The sequence below is a fragment of the Salmo salar genome, chromosome 27, assembly GCF_965601325.2.
Source record: "Salmo salar chromosome 27, fSalSal1, whole genome shotgun sequence".
Taxonomy (NCBI): Eukaryota; Metazoa; Chordata; class Actinopteri; order Salmoniformes; family Salmonidae; genus Salmo; species Salmo salar.
In genome coordinates this window covers 7,172,959-7,191,554 of record NC_138317.1, presented here as the reverse complement: position 1 = coordinate 7,191,554, position 18,596 = coordinate 7,172,959, and the positions used below count along the sequence as shown (strand labels likewise).

At 42.2% G+C, this 18,596-nt stretch overlaps 8 non-coding genes across 8 annotated transcripts; all 8 read left to right on the top strand.

Annotated features, from left to right (window-relative positions):
* Positions 1 to 1,078: 1,078 nt before the first annotated feature.
* trnal-uag (transfer RNA leucine (anticodon UAG)) lies at positions 1,079 to 1,160 on the top strand. Its single transcript has one exon. It is a non-coding gene; the product is annotated as a tRNA-Leu (tRNA).
* Positions 1,161 to 3,324: 2,164 nt separating this feature from the next.
* trnal-uag (transfer RNA leucine (anticodon UAG)) lies at positions 3,325 to 3,406 on the top strand. The gene has a single exon. It is a non-coding gene; the product is annotated as a tRNA-Leu (tRNA).
* Positions 3,407 to 5,570: 2,164 nt separating this feature from the next.
* On the top strand, positions 5,571 to 5,652 carry trnal-uag (transfer RNA leucine (anticodon UAG)). Its single transcript has one exon. It is a non-coding gene; the product is annotated as a tRNA-Leu (tRNA).
* A 2,164-nt stretch (positions 5,653 to 7,816) lies between these two features.
* trnal-uag (transfer RNA leucine (anticodon UAG)) lies at positions 7,817 to 7,898 on the top strand. Its single transcript has one exon. It is a non-coding gene; the product is annotated as a tRNA-Leu (tRNA).
* Positions 7,899 to 10,062: 2,164 nt separating this feature from the next.
* On the top strand, positions 10,063 to 10,144 carry trnal-uag (transfer RNA leucine (anticodon UAG)). The gene has a single exon. It is a non-coding gene; the product is annotated as a tRNA-Leu (tRNA).
* Positions 10,145 to 12,308: 2,164 nt separating this feature from the next.
* On the top strand, positions 12,309 to 12,390 carry trnal-uag (transfer RNA leucine (anticodon UAG)). The gene has a single exon. It is a non-coding gene; the product is annotated as a tRNA-Leu (tRNA).
* Positions 12,391 to 14,554: 2,164 nt separating this feature from the next.
* trnal-uag (transfer RNA leucine (anticodon UAG)) lies at positions 14,555 to 14,636 on the top strand. Its single transcript has one exon. It is a non-coding gene; the product is annotated as a tRNA-Leu (tRNA).
* Positions 14,637 to 16,800: 2,164 nt separating this feature from the next.
* On the top strand, positions 16,801 to 16,882 carry trnal-uag (transfer RNA leucine (anticodon UAG)). The gene has a single exon. It is a non-coding gene; the product is annotated as a tRNA-Leu (tRNA).
* The last annotated feature ends 1,714 nt before the right edge of the window (positions 16,883 to 18,596 follow it).

Below are 18,596 nucleotides of genomic sequence, written 5' to 3'. Positions count from 1 at the left end.
TTAATCCAGCCGCTGTGTCAGATTTCAAAAAGGCTTTACGGCGAAAGCACACCATGCGATTAATTGAGGACAGCGCCCCGCATACAAAAACATGGAAAACATTTTTCAACCAGGCAGGTGCGTCACGAAAGTCAGAAATAGCGATATAATAGATGCCCTACCTTTGAAGATCTTCTTCTGTTGGCACTCCAAAAGGTCCCAGTTACATCACAAAGGGTCCTTTTGTTCGATAAAGTCCTTCTTTATATCCATAAAAACTCAGTTTAGCTGGCGCGCTTCATTCAATAATCCACCGGTTTCCCTCCTTCAAAATGCATACAAAATGAATCCCAAACGCTACCAATAAACTTATCCAAACAAGTCCAACAACGTTTATAATCAAACCTCAGGTACCCTTATACACAAAGAAATGATCAAATTTAAGACGGAGAAAGGTATGTTCATTACCGGAGAGAAATAACAAAGAACTCGCTTTCACCCACGCGCATGGAAACACTTCAGCCAAAATGGGAGCCACTTAGAAAAACTACAACTTCTAGCTCATTTTTCCAAAAACCAGCCTGAAACTCTTTCTGTTGACATCTAGTGGAAGCCCTAGGAACTGCAATCTGGGAGGACTTCGCCTCATAATAAACATGAAAGCCATTGGAAACAGTGGAAGGCTGAATTTTTTTTTTTTGGATGGTTTGTCCTCGGGGTTTTGCCTGCCATATCAGTTGTGTTATACTCACAGACATCATGTTATCAGTTGTAGAAACTTTAGAGTGTTTCCTATCCAAATCTACCAATTATATGCATATCCTAGCTTCTGGGCCTGAGTAACAGGCAGTTTATTTTGGGCACGCTTTTCATCCGGACGTGAAAATACTGCCCCCTACCCAAGAGAGGTTAAAGGGCTCTATAAATGTGCTCTTCAGACATAGCAGCAAAACAAATAATGTGTTGAGACAGGAAGAAAAAGCAACGTGATATAAATGAAGGACACAAAAGGAAAAATGAAAAAGAAGAGAGCGATATTAATGGGAGCTTAGCAGGCTTAGGTAACAGATGGCAAAGTGTGGGGTCATTGACAGTGAAGGGTAGCGTGGCCGAGTGGTCTAAGGCGCTGGATTTAGGCTCCAGTCTCTCTGGAGTCGTGGGTTCGAATCCCACTGCTGCCATCATTCTTGGTTTTTTTGTGCACGTCTTCAGTGTGGTCAATTAAAACTTTGGTAGCATTTCCATATTCAAACAAGGGAAATAACACCGCTGGCATCTTTAGCACTAAATTGCCTTAACTACCTCGTCCTGTGCTATAGCGGTGGCCACACCCACCAGCTGGCCGAGATCCACCTTTCTGAGCTTGTTAAAGTGCTCTACAAATGTGCTCTTCAGACATAGAAGCAAGAACAAATGATGTGTTGGCACAGGAAGAAAAAGCAACATGACATAAACGAAGAAAATGAAATGAAAAAGGAAAAAAGAAGAGGTTGAAATTAATGGGAGCTTAGCAAACCTAGGTAACAGATGACAAAGTGTGACTTTGAGGAAGGGGCTGGGTAGCGTGGCAGAGTGGTCTAAGGCCCTGGATTTAAGCTCAAGTCTCTCTGGAGGATTGGCTTTGTATCACAATGCTGTCATCTTTGATGTTGTCATTGTTCGTGCAAGGCTTCAGTGTGGCTATCTCTTTAGTCAATCCATACTTTTGCAGCGTTTCTATATTTTTACAAGGGAAATAAGAAATGTTGTGTGTAGTCGCACCCACGAGTACAGAACACATTGAATTAGCACTACATTGCCTTACCTGGTCCTGTGCTATAGCGGTGGCCCTCCTACCAGTTGGCCGAGATACACCTTTCTGAGCTTGTTGAAGGGCACTACAAATGTGATCTTCAGACAAAGCAGCAAAAACAAATGGTGTGTTGACACAGGAAGAAAAAGCAAAGTGATATAAATGAAGAATACAAAAGGAAAAAGGAGGAAAATGTTGTGTGACGTCAAACCCACGAGTGCAGAACACAATGAATTAGCAGCACATTGCCTTAACTAACTCGTCCTCTGCTGTAGCGGTGGCCCCGCAAACCAGTTGGCTGAGATCTGCCTATCTGAGCTTGTTAAAACTTCTTATGGGCATGTGGGACTGTAGCGTCCCACCTGGCCAACATCAGGTGAAATTGCAGAGCGCGAATTTCAAATTACAGAAATATAAATATTTAACATTCATGAAAATACAAGTATTATACATCAAAATAAAGCTTAACTTCTTGTTAATCCAGCCGCTGTGTCAGATTTCAAAAAGGCTTTACGGCGAAAGCACACCATGCGATTAATTGAGGACAGCGCCCCGCATACAAAAACATGGAAAACATTTTTCAACCAGGCAGGTGCGTCACGAAAGTCAGAAATAGCGATATAATAGATGCCCTACCTTTGAAGATCTTCTTCTGTTGGCACTCCAAAAGGTCCCAGTTACATCACAAAGGGTCCTTTTGTTCGATAAAGTCCTTCTTTATATCCATAAAAACTCAGTTTAGCTGGCGCGCTTCATTCAATAATCCACCGGTTTCCCTCCTTCAAAATGCATACAAAATGAATCCCAAACGCTACCAATAAACTTATCCAAACAAGTCCAACAACGTTTATAATCAAACCTCAGGTACCCTTATACACAAAGAAATGATCAAATTTAAGACGGAGAAAGGTATGTTCATTACCGGAGAGAAATAACAAAGAACGCGCTTTCACCCACGCGCATGGAAACACTTCAGCCAAAATGGGAGCCACTTAGAAAAACTACAACTTCTAGCTCATTTTTCCAAAAACCAGCCTGAAACTCTTTCTGTTGACATCTAGTGGAAGCCCTAGGAACTGCAATCTGGGAGGACTTCGCCTCATAATAAACATGAAAGCCATTGGAAACAGTGGAAGGCTGAATTTTTTTTTTTTGGATGGTTTGTCCTCGGGGTTTCGCCTGCCATATCAGTTGTGTTATACTCACAGACATCATGTTATCAGTTGTAGAAACTTTAGAGTGTTTCCTATCCAAATCTACCAATTATATGCATATCCTAGCTTCTGGGCCTGAGTAACAGGCAGTTTATTTTGGGCACGCTTTTCATCCGGACGTGAAAATACTGCCCCCTACCCAAGAGAGGTTAAAGGGCTCTATAAATGTGCTCTTCAGACATAGCAGCAAAACAAATAATGTGTTGAGACAGGAAGAAAAAGCAACGTGATATAAATGAAGGACACAAAAGGAAAAATGAAAAAGAAGAGAGCGATATTAATGGGAGCTTAGCAGGCTTAGGTAACAGATGGCAAAGTGTGGGGTCATTGGCAGTGAAGGGTAGCGTGGCCGAGTGGTCTAAGGCGCTGGATTTAGGCTCCAGTCTCTCTGGAGTCGTGGGTTCGAATCCCACTGCTGCCATCATTCTTGGTTTTTTTGTGCACGTCTTCAGTGTGGTCAATTAAAACTTTGGTAGCATTTCCATATTCAAACAAGGGAAATAACACCGCTGGCATCTTTAGCACTAAATTGCCTTAACTACCTCGTCCTGTGCTATAGCGGTGGCCACACCCACCAGCTGGCCGAGATCCACCTTTCTGAGCTTGTTAAAGTGCTCTACAAATGTGCTCTTCAGACATAGAAGCAAGAACAAATGATGTGTTGGCACAGGAAGAAAAAGCAACATGACATAAACGAAGAAAATTAAATGAAAAAGGAAAAAAGAAGAGGTTGAAATTAATGGGAGCTTAGCAAACCTAGGTAACAGATGACAAAGTGTGACTTTGAGGAAGGGGCTGGGTAGCGTGGCAGAGTGGTCTAAGGCCCTGGATTTAAGCTCAAGTCTCTCTGGAGGATTGGCTTTGTATCACAATGCTGTCATCTTTGATGTTGTCATTGTTCGTGCAAGGCTTCAGTGTGGCTATCTCTTTAGTCAATCCATACTTTTGCAGCGTTTCTATATTTTTACAAGGGAAATAAGAAATGTTGTGTGTAGTCGCACCCACGAGTACAGAACACATTGAATTAGCACTACATTGCCTTACCTGGTCCTGTGCTATAGCGGTGGCCCTCCTACCAGTTGGCCGAGATACACCTTTCTGAGCTTGTTGAAGGGCACTACAAATGTGATCTTCAGACAAAGCAGCAAAAACAAATGGTGTGTTGACACAGGAAGAAAAAGCAAAGTGATATAAATGAAGAATACAAAAGGAAAAAGGAGGAAAATGTTGTGTGACGTCAAACCCACGAGTGCAGAACACAATGAATTAGCAGCACATTGCCTTAACTAACTCGTCCTCTGCTGTAGCGGTGGCCCCGCAAACCAGTTGGCTGAGATCTGCCTATCTGAGCTTGTTAAAACTTCTTATGGGCATGTGGGACTGTAGCGTCCCACCTGGCCAACATCAGGTGAAATTGCAGAGCGCAAATTTCAAATTACAGAAATATAAATATTTAACATTCATGAAAATACAAGTATTATACATCAAAATAAAGCTTAACTTCTTGTTAATCCAGCCGCTGTGTCAGATTTCAAAAAGGCTTTACGGCGAAAGCACACCATGCGATTAATTGAGGACAGCGCCCCGCATACAAAAACATGGAAAACATTTTTCAACCAGGCAGGTGCGTCACGAAAGTCAGAAATAGCGATATAATAGATGCCCTACCTTTGAAGATCTTCTTCTGTTGGCACTCCAAAAGGTCCCAGTTACATCACAAAGGGTCCTTTTGTTCGATAAAGTCCTTCTTTATATCCATAAAAACTCAGTTTAGCTGGCGCGCTTCATTCAATAATCCACCGGTTTCCCTCCTTCAAAATGCATACAAAATGAATCCCAAACGCTACCAATAAACTTATCCAAACAAGTCCAACAACGTTTATAATCAAACCTCAGGTACCCTTATACACAAAGAAATGATCAAATTTAAGACGGAGAAAGGTATGTTCATTACCGGAGAGAAATAACAAAGAACTCGCTTTCACCCACGCGCATGGAAACACTTCAGCCAAAATGGGAGCCACTTAGAAAAACTACAACTTCTAGCTCATTTTTCCAAAAACCAGCCTGAAACTCTTTCTGTTGACATCTAGTGGAAGCCCTAGGAACTGCAATCTGGGAGGACTTCGCCTCATAATAAACATGAAAGCCATTGGAAACAGTGGAAGGCTGAATTTTTTTTTTTTGGATGGTTTGTCCTCGGGGTTTCGCCTGCCATATCAGTTGTGTTATACTCACAGACATCATGTTATCAGTTGTAGAAACTTTAGAGTGTTTCCTATCCAAATCTACCAATTATATGCATATCCTAGCTTCTGGGCCTGAGTAACAGGCAGTTTATTTTGGGCACGCTTTTCATCCGGACGTGAAAATACTGCCCCCTACCCAAGAGAGGTTAAAGGGCTCTATAAATGTGCTCTTCAGACATAGCAGCAAAACAAATAATGTGTTGAGACAGGAAGAAAAAGCAACGTGATATAAATGAAGGACACAAAAGGAAAAATGAAAAAGAAGAGAGCGATATTAATGGGAGCTTAGCAGGCTTAGGTAACAGATGGCAAAGTGTGGGGTCATTGACAGTGAAGGGTAGCGTGGCCGAGTGGTCTAAGGCGCTGGATTTAGGCTCCAGTCTCTCTGGAGTCGTGGGTTCGAATCCCACTGCTGCCATCATTCTTGGTTTTTTTGTGCACGTCTTCAGTGTGGTCAATTAAAACTTTGGTAGCATTTCCATATTCAAACAAGGGAAATAACACCGCTGGCATCTTTAGCACTAAATTGCCTTAACTACCTCGTCCTGTGCTATAGCGGTGGCCACACCCACCAGCTGGCCGAGATCCACCTTTCTGAGCTTGTTAAAGTGCTCTACAAATGTGCTCTTCAGACATAGAAGCAAGAACAAATGATGTGTTGGCACAGGAAGAAAAAGCAACATGACATAAACGAAGAAAATGAAATGAAAAAGGAAAAAAGAAGAGGTTGAAATTAATGGGAGCTTAGCAAACCTAGGTAACAGATGACAAAGTGTGACTTTGAGGAAGGGGCTGGGTAGCGTGGCAGAGTGGTCTAAGGCCCTGGATTTAAGCTCAAGTCTCTCTGGAGGATTGGCTTTGTATCACAATGCTGTCATCTTTGATGTTGTCATTGTTCGTGCAAGGCTTCAGTGTGGCTATCTCTTTAGTCAATCCATACTTTTGCAGCGTTTCTATATTTTTACAAGGGAAATAAGAAATGTTGTGTGTAGTCGCACCCACGAGTACAGAACACATTGAATTAGCACTACATTGCCTTACCTGGTCCTGTGCTATAGCGGTGGCCCTCCTACCAGTTGGCCGAGATACACCTTTCTGAGCTTGTTGAAGGGCACTACAAATGTGATCTTCAGACAAAGCAGCAAAAACAAATGGTGTGTTGACACAGGAAGAAAAAGCAAAGTGATATAAATGAAGAATACAAAAGGAAAAAGGAGGAAAATGTTGTGTGACGTCAAACCCACGAGTGCAGAACACAATGAATTAGCAGCACATTGCCTTAACTAACTCGTCCTCTGCTGTAGCGGTGGCCCCGCAAACCAGTTGGCTGAGATCTGCCTATCTGAGCTTGTTAAAACTTCTTATGGGCATGTGGGACTGTAGCGTCCCACCTGGCCAACATCAGGTGAAATTGCAGAGCGCGAATTTCAAATTACAGAAATATAAATATTTAACATTCATGAAAATACAAGTATTATACATCAAAATAAAGCTTAACTTCTTGTTAATCCAGCCGCTGTGTCAGATTTCAAAAAGGCTTTACGGCGAAAGCACACCATGCGATTAATTGAGGACAGCGCCCCGCATACAAAAACATGGAAAACATTTTTCAACCAGGCAGGTGCGTCACGAAAGTCAGAAATAGCGATATAATAGATGCCCTACCTTTGAAGATCTTCTTCTGTTGGCACTCCAAAAGGTCCCAGTTACATCACAAAGGGTCCTTTTGTTCGATAAAGTCCTTCTTTATATCCATAAAAACTCAGTTTAGCTGGCGCGCTTCATTCAATAATCCACCGGTTTCCCTCCTTCAAAATGCATACAAAATGAATCCCAAACGCTACCAATAAACTTATCCAAACAAGTCCAACAACGTTTATAATCAAACCTCAGGTACCCTTATACACAAAGAAATGATCAAATTTAAGACGGAGAAAGGTATGTTCATTACCGGAGAGAAATAACAAAGAACTCGCTTTCACCCACGCGCATGGAAACACTTCAGCCAAAATGGGAGCCACTTAGAAAAACTACAACTTCTAGCTCATTTTTCCAAAAACCAGCCTGAAACTCTTTCTGTTGACATCTAGTGGAAGCCCTAGGAACTGCAATCTGGGAGGACTTCGCCTCATAATAAACATGAAAGCCATTGGAAACAGTGGAAGGCTGAATTTTTTTTTTTTGGATGGTTTGTCCTCGGGGTTTCGCCTGCCATATCAGTTGTGTTATACTCACAGACATCATGTTATCAGTTGTAGAAACTTTAGAGTGTTTCCTATCCAAATCTACCAATTATATGCATATCCTAGCTTCTGGGCCTGAGTAACAGGCAGTTTATTTTGGGCACGCTTTTCATCCGGACGTGAAAATACTGCCCCCTACCCAAGAGAGGTTAAAGGGCTCTATAAATGTGCTCTTCAGACATAGCAGCAAAACAAATAATGTGTTGAGACAGGAAGAAAAAGCAACGTGATATAAATGAAGGACACAAAAGGAAAAATGAAAAAGAAGAGAGCGATATTAATGGGAGCTTAGCAGGCTTAGGTAACAGATGGCAAAGTGTGGGGTCATTGGCAGTGAAGGGTAGCGTGGCCGAGTGGTCTAAGGCGCTGGATTTAGGCTCCAGTCTCTCTGGAGTCGTGGGTTCGAATCCCACTGCTGCCATCATTCTTGGTTTTTTTGTGCACGTCTTCAGTGTGGTCAATTAAAACTTTGGTAGCATTTCCATATTCAAACAAGGGAAATAACACCGCTGGCATCTTTAGCACTAAATTGCCTTAACTACCTCGTCCTGTGCTATAGCGGTGGCCACACCCACCAGCTGGCCGAGATCCACCTTTCTGAGCTTGTTAAAGTGCTCTACAAATGTGCTCTTCAGACATAGAAGCAAGAACAAATGATGTGTTGGCACAGGAAGAAAAAGCAACATGACATAAACGAAGAAAATGAAATGAAAAAGGAAAAAAGAAGAGGTTGAAATTAATGGGAGCTTAGCAAACCTAGGTAACAGATGACAAAGTGTGACTTTGAGGAAGGGGCTGGGTAGCGTGGCAGAGTGGTCTAAGGCCCTGGATTTAAGCTCAAGTCTCTCTGGAGGATTGGCTTTGTATCACAATGCTGTCATCTTTGATGTTGTCATTGTTCGTGCAAGGCTTCAGTGTGGCTATCTCTTTAGTCAATCCATACTTTTGCAGCGTTTCTATATTTTTACAAGGGAAATAAGAAATGTTGTGTGTAGTCGCACCCACGAGTACAGAACACATTGAATTAGCACTACATTGCCTTACCTGGTCCTGTGCTATAGCGGTGGCCCTCCTACCAGTTGGCCGAGATACACCTTTCTGAGCTTGTTGAAGGGCACTACAAATGTGATCTTCAGACAAAGCAGCAAAAACAAATGGTGTGTTGACACAGGAAGAAAAAGCAAAGTGATATAAATGAAGAATACAAAAGGAAAAAGGAGGAAAATGTTGTGTGACGTCAAACCCACGAGTGCAGAACACAATGAATTAGCAGCACATTGCCTTAACTAACTCGTCCTCTGCTGTAGCGGTGGCCCCGCAAACCAGTTGGCTGAGATCTGCCTATCTGAGCTTGTTAAAACTTCTTATGGGCATGTGGGACTGTAGCGCCCCACCTGGCCAACATCAGGTGAAATTGCAGAGAGCGAATTTCAAATTACAGAAATATAAATATTTAACATTCATGAAAATACAAGTATTATACATCAAAATAAAGCTTAACTTCTTGTTAATCCAGCCGCTGTGTCAGATTTCAAAAAGGCTTTACGGCGAAAGCACACCATGCGATTAATTGAGGACAGCGCCCCGCATACAAAAACATGGAAAACATTTTTCAACCAGGCAGGTGCGTCACGAAAGTCAGAAATAGCGATATAATAGATGCCCTACCTTTGAAGATCTTCTTCTGTTGGCACTCCAAAAGGTCCCAGTTACATCACAAAGGGTCCTTTTGTTCGATAAAGTCCTTCTTTATATCCATAAAAACTCAGTTTAGCTGGCGCGCTTCATTCAATAATCCACCGGTTTCCCTCCTTCAAAATGCATACAAAATGAATCCCAAACGCTACCAATAAACTTATCCAAACAAGTCCAACAACGTTTATAATCAAACCTCAGGTACCCTTATACACAAAGAAATGATCAAATTTAAGACGGAGAAAGGTATGTTCATTACCGGAGAGAAATAACAAAGAACTCGCTTTCACCCACGCGCATGGAAACACTTCAGCCAAAATGGGAGCCACTTAGAAAAACTACAACTTCTAGCTCATTTTTCCAAAAACCAGCCTGAAACTCTTTCTGTTGACATCTAGTGGAAGCCCTAGGAACTGCAATCTGGGAGGACTTCGCCTCATAATAAACATGAAAGCCATTGGAAACAGTGGAAGGCTGAATTTTTTTTTTTTGGATGGTTTGTCCTCGGGGTTTCGCCTGCCATATCAGTTGTGTTATACTCACAGACATCATGTTATCAGTTGTAGAAACTTTAGAGTGTTTCCTATCCAAATCTACCAATTATATGCATATCCTAGCTTCTGGGCCTGAGTAACAGGCAGTTTATTTTGGGCACGCTTTTCATCCGGACGTGAAAATACTGCCCCCTACCCAAGAGAGGTTAAAGGGCTCTATAAATGTGCTCTTCAGACATAGCAGCAAAACAAATAATGTGTTGAGACAGGAAGAAAAAGCAACGTGATATAAATGAAGGACACAAAAGGAAAAATGAAAAAGAAGAGAGCGATATTAATGGGAGCTTAGCAGGCTTAGGTAACAGATGGCAAAGTGTGGGGTCATTGACAGTGAAGGGTAGCGTGGCCGAGTGGTCTAAGGCGCTGGATTTAGGCTCCAGTCTCTCTGGAGTCGTGGGTTCGAATCCCACTGCTGCCATCATTCTTGGTTTTTTTGTGCACGTCTTCAGTGTGGTCAATTAAAACTTTGGTAGCATTTCCATATTCAAACAAGGGAAATAACACCGCTGGCATCTTTAGCACTAAATTGCCTTAACTACCTCGTCCTGTGCTATAGCGGTGGCCACACCCACCAGCTGGCCGAGATCCACCTTTCTGAGCTTGTTAAAGTGCTCTACAAATGTGCTCTTCAGACATAGAAGCAAGAACAAATGATGTGTTGGCACAGGAAGAAAAAGCAACATGACATAAACGAAGAAAATGAAATGAAAAAGGAAAAAAGAAGAGGTTGAAATTAATGGGAGCTTAGCAAACCTAGGTAACAGATGACAAAGTGTGACTTTGAGGAAGGGGCTGGGTAGCGTGGCAGAGTGGTCTAAGGCCCTGGATTTAAGCTCAAGTCTCTCTGGAGGATTGGCTTTGTATCACAATGCTGTCATCTTTGATGTTGTCATTGTTCGTGCAAGGCTTCAGTGTGGCTATCTCTTTAGTCAATCCATACTTTTGCAGCGTTTCTATATTTTTACAAGGGAAATAAGAAATGTTGTGTGTAGTCGCACCCACGAGTACAGAACACATTGAATTAGCACTACATTGCCTTACCTGGTCCTGTGCTATAGCGGTGGCCCTCCTACCAGTTGGCCGAGATACACCTTTCTGAGCTTGTTGAAGGGCACTACAAATGTGATCTTCAGACAAAGCAGCAAAAACAAATGGTGTGTTGACACAGGAAGAAAAAGCAAAGTGATATAAATGAAGAATACAAAAGGAAAAAGGAGGAAAATGTTGTGTGACGTCAAACCCACGAGTGCAGAACACAATGAATTAGCAGCACATTGCCTTAACTAACTCGTCCTCTGCTGTAGCGGTGGCCCCGCAAACCAGTTGGCTGAGATCTGCCTATCTGAGCTTGTTAAAACTTCTTATGGGCAGGTGGGACTGTAGCGTCCCACCTGGCCAACATCAGGTGAAATTGCAGAGCGCAAATTTCAAATTACAGAAATATAAATATTTAACATTCATGAAAATACAAGTATTATACATCAAAATAAAGCTTAACTTCTTGTTAATCCAGCCGCTGTGTCAGATTTCAAAAAGGCTTTACGGCGAAAGCACACCATGCGATTAATTGAGGACAGCGCCCCGCATACAAAAACATGGAAAACATTTTTCAACCAGGCAGGTGCGTCACGAAAGTCAGAAATAGCGATATAATAGATGCCCTACCTTTGAAGATCTTCTTCTGTTGGCACTCCAAAAGGTCCCAGTTACATCACAAAGGGTCCTTTTGTTCGATAAAGTCCTTCTTTATATCCATAAAAACTCAGTTTAGCTGGCGCGCTTCATTCAATAATCCACCGGTTTCCCTCCTTCAAAATGCATACAAAATGAATCCCAAACGCTACCAATAAACTTATCCAAACAAGTCCAACAACGTTTATAATCAAACCTCAGGTACCCTTATACACAAAGAAATGATCAAATTTAAGACGGAGAAAGGTATGTTCATTACCGGAGAGAAATAACAAAGAACTCGCTTTCACCCACGCGCATGGAAACACTTCAGCCAAAATGGGAGCCACTTAGAAAAACTACAACTTCTAGCTCATTTTTCCAAAAACCAGCCTGAAACTCTTTCTGTTGACATCTAGTGGAAGCCCTAGGAACTGCAATCTGGGAGGACTTCGCCTCATAATAAACATGAAAGCCATTGGAAACAGTGGAAGGCTGAATTTTTTTTTTTTGGATGGTTTGTCCTCGGGGTTTCGCCTGCCATATCAGTTGTGTTATACTCACAGACATCATGTTATCAGTTGTAGAAACTTTAGAGTGTTTCCTATCCAAATCTACCAATTATATGCATATCCTAGCTTCTGGGCCTGAGTAACAGGCAGTTTATTTTGGGCACGCTTTTCATCCGGACGTGAAAATACTGCCCCCTACCCAAGAGAGGTTAAAGGGCTCTATAAATGTGCTCTTCAGACATAGCAGCAAAACAAATAATGTGTTGAGACAGGAAGAAAAAGCAACGTGATATAAATGAAGGACACAAAAGGAAAAATGAAAAAGAAGAGAGCGATATTAATGGGAGCTTAGCAGGCTTAGGTAACAGATGGCAAAGTGTGGGGTCATTGGCAGTGAAGGGTAGCGTGGCCGAGTGGTCTAAGGCGCTGGATTTAGGCTCCAGTCTCTCTGGAGTCGTGGGTTCGAATCCCACTGCTGCCATCATTCTTGGTTTTTTTGTGCACGTCTTCAGTGTGGTCAATTAAAACTTTGGTAGCATTTCCATATTCAAACAAGGGAAATAACACCGCTGGCATCTTTAGCACTAAATTGCCTTAACTACCTCGTCCTGTGCTATAGCGGTGGCCACACCCACCAGCTGGCCGAGATCCACCTTTCTGAGCTTGTTAAAGTGCTCTACAAATGTGCTCTTCAGACATAGAAGCAAGAACAAATGATGTGTTGGCACAGGAAGAAAAAGCAACATGACATAAACGAAGAAAATGAAATGAAAAAGGAAAAAAGAAGAGGTTGAAATTAATGGGAGCTTAGCAAACCTAGGTAACAGATGACAAAGTGTGACTTTGAGGAAGGGGCTGGGTAGCGTGGCAGAGTGGTCTAAGGCCCTGGATTTAAGCTCAAGTCTCTCTGGAGGATTGGCTTTGTATCACAATGCTGTCATCTTTGATGTTGTCATTGTTCGTGCAAGGCTTCAGTGTGGCTATCTCTTTAGTCAATCCATACTTTTGCAGCGTTTCTATATTTTTACAAGGGAAATAAGAAATGTTGTGTGTAGTCGCACCCACGAGTACAGAACACATTGAATTAGCACTACATTGCCTTACCTGGTCCTGTGCTATAGCGGTGGCCCTCCTACCAGTTGGCCGAGATACACCTTTCTGAGCTTGTTGAAGGGCACTACAAATGTGATCTTCAGACAAAGCAGCAAAAACAAATGGTGTGTTGACACAGGAAGAAAAAGCAAAGTGATATAAATGAAGAATACAAAAGGAAAAAGGAGGAAAATGTTGTGTGACGTCAAACCCACGAGTGCAGAACACAATGAATTAGCAGCACATTGCCTTAACTAACTCGTCCTCTGCTGTAGCGGTGGCCCCGCAAACCAGTTGGCTGAGATCTGCCTATCTGAGCTTGTTAAAACTTCTTATGGGCATGTGGGACTGTAGCGCCCCACCTGGCCAACATCAGGTGAAATTGCAGAGAGCGAATTTCAAATTACAGAAATATAAATATTTAACATTCATGAAAATACAAGTATTATACATCAAAATAAAGCTTAACTTCTTGTTAATCCAGCCGCTGTGTCAGATTTCAAAAAGGCTTTACGGCGAAAGCACACCATGCGATTAATTGAGGACAGCGCCCCGCATACAAAAACATGGAAAACATTTTTCAACCAGGCAGGTGCGTCACGAAAGTCAGAAATAGCGATATAATAGATGCCCTACCTTTGAAGATCTTCTTCTGTTGGCACTCCAAAAGGTCCCAGTTACATCACAAAGGGTCCTTTTGTTCGATAAAGTCCTTCTTTATATCCATAAAAACTCAGTTTAGCTGGCGCGCTTCATTCAATAATCCACCGGTTTCCCTCCTTCAAAATGCATACAAAATGAATCCCAAACGCTACCAATAAACTTATCCAAACAAGTCCAACAACGTTTATAATCAAACCTCAGGTACCCTTATACACAAAGAAATGATCAAATTTAAGACGGAGAAAGGTATGTTCATTACCGGAGAGAAATAACAAAGAACTCGCTTTCACCCACGCGCATGGAAACACTTCAGCCAAAATGGGAGCCACTTAGAAAAACTACAACTTCTAGCTCATTTTTCCAAAAACCAGCCTGAAACTCTTTCTGTTGACATCTAGTGGAAGCCCTAGGAACTGCAATCTGGGAGGACTTCGCCTCATAATAAACATGAAAGCCATTGGAAACAGTGGAAGGCTGAATTTTTTTTTTTTGGATGGTTTGTCCTCGGGGTTTTGCCTGCCATATCAGTTGTGTTATACTCACAGACATCATGTTATCAGTTGTAGAAACTTTAGAGTGTTTCCTATCCAAATCTACCAATTATATGCATATCCTAGCTTCTGGGCCTGAGTAACAGGCAGTTTATTTTGGGCACGCTTTTCATCCGGACGTGAAAATACTGCCCCCTACCCAAGAGAGGTTAAAGGGCTCTATAAATGTGCTCTTCAGACATAGCAGCAAAACAAATAATGTGTTGAGACAGGAAGAAAAAGCAACGTGATATAAATGAAGGACACAAAAGGAAAAATGAAAAAGAAGAGAGCGATATTAATGGGAGCTTAGCAGGCTTAGGTAACAGATGGCAAAGTGTGGGGTCATTGACAGTGAAGGGTAGCGTGGCCGAGTGGTCTAAGGCGCTGGATTTAGGCTCCAGTCTCTCTGGAGTCGTGGGTTCGAATCCCACTGCTGCCATCATTCTTGGTTTTTTTGTGCACGTCTTCAGTGTGGTCAATTAAAACTTTGGTAGCATTTCCATATTCAAACAAGGGAAATAACACCGCTGGCATCTTTAGCACTAAATTGCCTTAACTACCTCGTCCTGTGCTATAGCGGTGGCCACACCCACCAGCTGGCCGAGATCCACCTTTCTGAGCTTGTTAAAGTGCTCTACAAATGTGCTCTTCAGACATAGAAGCAAGAACAAATGATGTGTTGGCACAGGAAGAAAAAGCAACATGACATAAACGAAGAAAATGAAATGAAAAAGGAAAAAAGAAGAGGTTGAAATTAATGGGAGCTTAGCAAACCTAGGTAACAGATGACAAAGTGTGACTTTGAGGAAGGGGCTGGGTAGCGTGGCAGAGTGGTCTAAGGCCCTGGATTTAAGCTCAAGTCTCTCTGGAGGATTGGCTTTGTATCACAATGCTGTCATCTTTGATGTTGTCATTGTTCGTGCAAGGCTTCAGTGTGGCTATCTCTTTAGTCAATCCATACTTTTGCAGCGTTTCTATATTTTTACAAGGGAAATAAGAAATGTTGTGTGTAGTCGCACCCACGAGTACAGAACACATTGAATTAGCACTACATTGCCTTACCTGGTCCTGTGCTATAGCGGTGGCCCTCCTACCAGTTGGCCGAGATACACCTTTCTGAGCTTGTTGAAGGGCACTACAAATGTGATCTTCAGACAAAGCAGCAAAAACAAATGGTGTGTTGACACAGGAAGAAAAAGCAAAGTGATATAAATGAAGAATACAAAAGGAAAAAGGAGGAAAATGTTGTGTGACGTCAAACCCACGAGTGCAGAACACAATGAATTAGCAGCACATTGCCTTAACTAACTCGTCCTCTGCTGTAGCGGTGGCCCCGCAAACCAGTTGGCTGAGATCTGCCTATCTGAGCTTGTTAAAACTTCTTATGGGCATGTGGGACTGTAGCGTCCCACCTGGTCAACATCCGGTGAAATTGCAGAGCGCGAATTTCAAATTACAGAAATATAAATATTTAACATTCATGAAAATACAAGTATTATACATCAAACTAAAGCTTAACTTCTTGTTAATCCAGCCGCTGTGTCAGATTTCAAAAAGGCTTTACGGCGAAAGCACACCATGCGATTAATTGAGGACAGCGCCCCGCATACAAAAACATGGAAAACATTTTTCAACCAGGCAGGTGCGTCACGAAAGTCAGAAATAGCGATATAATAGATGCCCTACCTTTGAAGATCTTCTTCTGTTGGCACTCCAAAAGGTCCCAGTTACATCACAAAGGGTCCTTTTGTTCGATAAAGTCCTTCTTTATATCCATAAAAACTCAGTTTAGCTGGCGCGCTTCATTCAATAATCCACCGGTTTCCCTCCTTCAAAATGCATACAAAATGAATCCCAAACGCTACCAATAAACTTATCCAAACAAGTCCAACAACGTTTATAATCAAACCTCAGGTACCCTTATACACAAAGAAATGATCAAATTTAAGACGGAGAAAGGTATGTTCATTACCGGAGAGAAATAACAAAGAACGCGCTTTCACCCACGCGCATGGAAACACTTCAGCCAAAATGGGAGCCACTTAGAAAAACTACAACTTCTAGCTCATTTTTCCAAAAACCAGCCTGAAACTCTTTCTGTTGACATCTAGTGGAAGCCCTAGGAACTGCAATCTGGGAGGACTTCGCCTCATAATAAACATGAAAGCCATTGGAAACAGTGGAAGGCTGAATTTTTTTTTTTTGGATGGTTTGTCCTCGGGGTTTCGCCTGCCATATCAGTTGTGTTATACTCACAGACATCATGTTATCAGTTGTAGAAACTTTAGAGTGTTTCCTATCCAAATCTACCAATTATATGCATATCCTAGCTTCTGGGCCTGAGTAACAGGCAGTTTATTTTGGGCACGCTTTTCATCCGGACGTGAAAATACTGCCCCCTACCCAAGAGAGGTTAAAGGGCTCTATAAATGTGCTCTTCAGACATAGCAGCAAAACAAATAATGTGTTGAGACAGGAAGAAAAAGCAACGTGATATAAATGAAGGACACAAAAGGAAAAATGAAAAAGAAGAGAGCGATATTAATGGGAGCTTAGCAGGCTTAGGTAACAGATGGCAAAGCGTGGGGTCATTGGCAGTGAAGGGTAGCGTGGCCGAGTGGTCTAAGGCGCTGGATTTAGGCTCCAGTCTCTCTGGAGGCGTGGGTTCGAATCCCACTGCTGCCATCATTCTTGTTTTTTTTGTGCACGTCTTCAGTGTGGTCAATTAAAACTTTGGTAGCATTTCCATATTCAAACAAGGGAAATAACACCGCTGGCATCTTTAGCACTAAATTGCCTTAACTACCTCGTCCTGTGCTATAGCGGTGGCCACACCCACCAGCTGGCCGAGATCCACCTTTCTGAGCTTGTTAAAGTGCTCTACAAATGTGCTCTTCAGACATAGAAGCAAGAACAAATGATGTGTTGGCACAGGAAGAAAAAGCAACATGACATAAACGAAGAAAATGAAATGAAAAAGGAAAAAAGAAGAGGTTGAAATTAATGGGAGCTTAGCAAACCTAGGTAACAGATGACAAAGTGTGACTTTGAGGAAGGGGCTGGGTAGCGTGGCAGAGTGGTCTAAGGCCCTGGATTTAGGCTCAAGTCTCTCTGGAGGATTGGCTTTGTATCACAATGCTGTCATCTTTGATGTTGTCATTGTTCGTGCAAGGCTTCAGTGTGGCTATCTCTTTAGTCAATCCATACTTTTGCAGCGTTTCTACATTTTTACAAGGGAAATAAGAAATGTTGTGTGTAGTCGCACCCACGAGTACAGAACACATTGAATTAGCACTACATTGCCTTACCTGGTCCTGTGCTATAGCGGTGGCCCTCCTACCAGTTGGCCGAGATACACCTTTCTGAGCTTGTTGAAGGGCACTACAAATGTGATCTTCAGACAAAGCAGCAAAAACAAATGGTGTGTTGACACAGGAAGAAAAAGCAAAGTGATATAAATGAAGAATACAAAAGGAAAAAGGAGGAAAATGTTGTGTGACGTCAAACCCACGAGTGCAGAACACAATGAATTAGCAGCACATTGCCTTAACTAACTCGTCCTCTGCTGTAGCGGTGGCCCCGCAAACCAGTTGGCTGAGATCTGCCTATCTGAGCTTGTTAAAACTTCTTATGGGCATGTGGGACTGTAGCGTCCCACCTGGCCAACATCCGGTGAAATTGCAGAGCGCGAATTTCAAATTACAGAAATATAAATATTTAACATTCATGAAAATACAAGTATTATACATCAAAATAAAGCTTAACTTCTTGTTAATCCAGCCGCTGTGTCAGATTTCAAAAAGGCTTTACGGCGAAAGCACACCATGCGATTAATTGAGGACAGCGCCCCGCATACAAAAACATGGAAAACATTTTTCAACCAGGCAGGTGCGTCACGAAAGTCAGAAATAGCGATATAATAGATGCCCTACCTTTGAAGATCTTCTTCTGTTGGCACTCCAAAAGGTCCCAGTTACATCACAAAGGGTCCTTTTGTTCGATAAAGTCCTTCTTTATATCCATAAAAACTCAGTTTAGCTGGCGCGCTTCATTCAATAATCCACCGGTTTCCCTCCTTCAAAATGCATACAAAATGAATCCCAAACGCTACCAATAAACTTATCCAAACAAGTCCAACAACGTTTATAATCAAACCTCAGGTACCCTTATACACAAAGAAATGATCAAATTTAAGACGGAGAAAGGTATGTTCATTACCGGAGAGAAATAACAAAGAACGCGCTTTCACCCACGCGCATGGAAACACTTCAGCCAAAATGGGAGCCACTTAGAAAAACTACAACTTCTAGCTCATTTTTCCAAAAACCAGCCTGAAACTCTTTCTGTTGACATCTAGTGGAAGCCCTAGGAACTGCAATCTGGGAGGACTTCGCCTCAT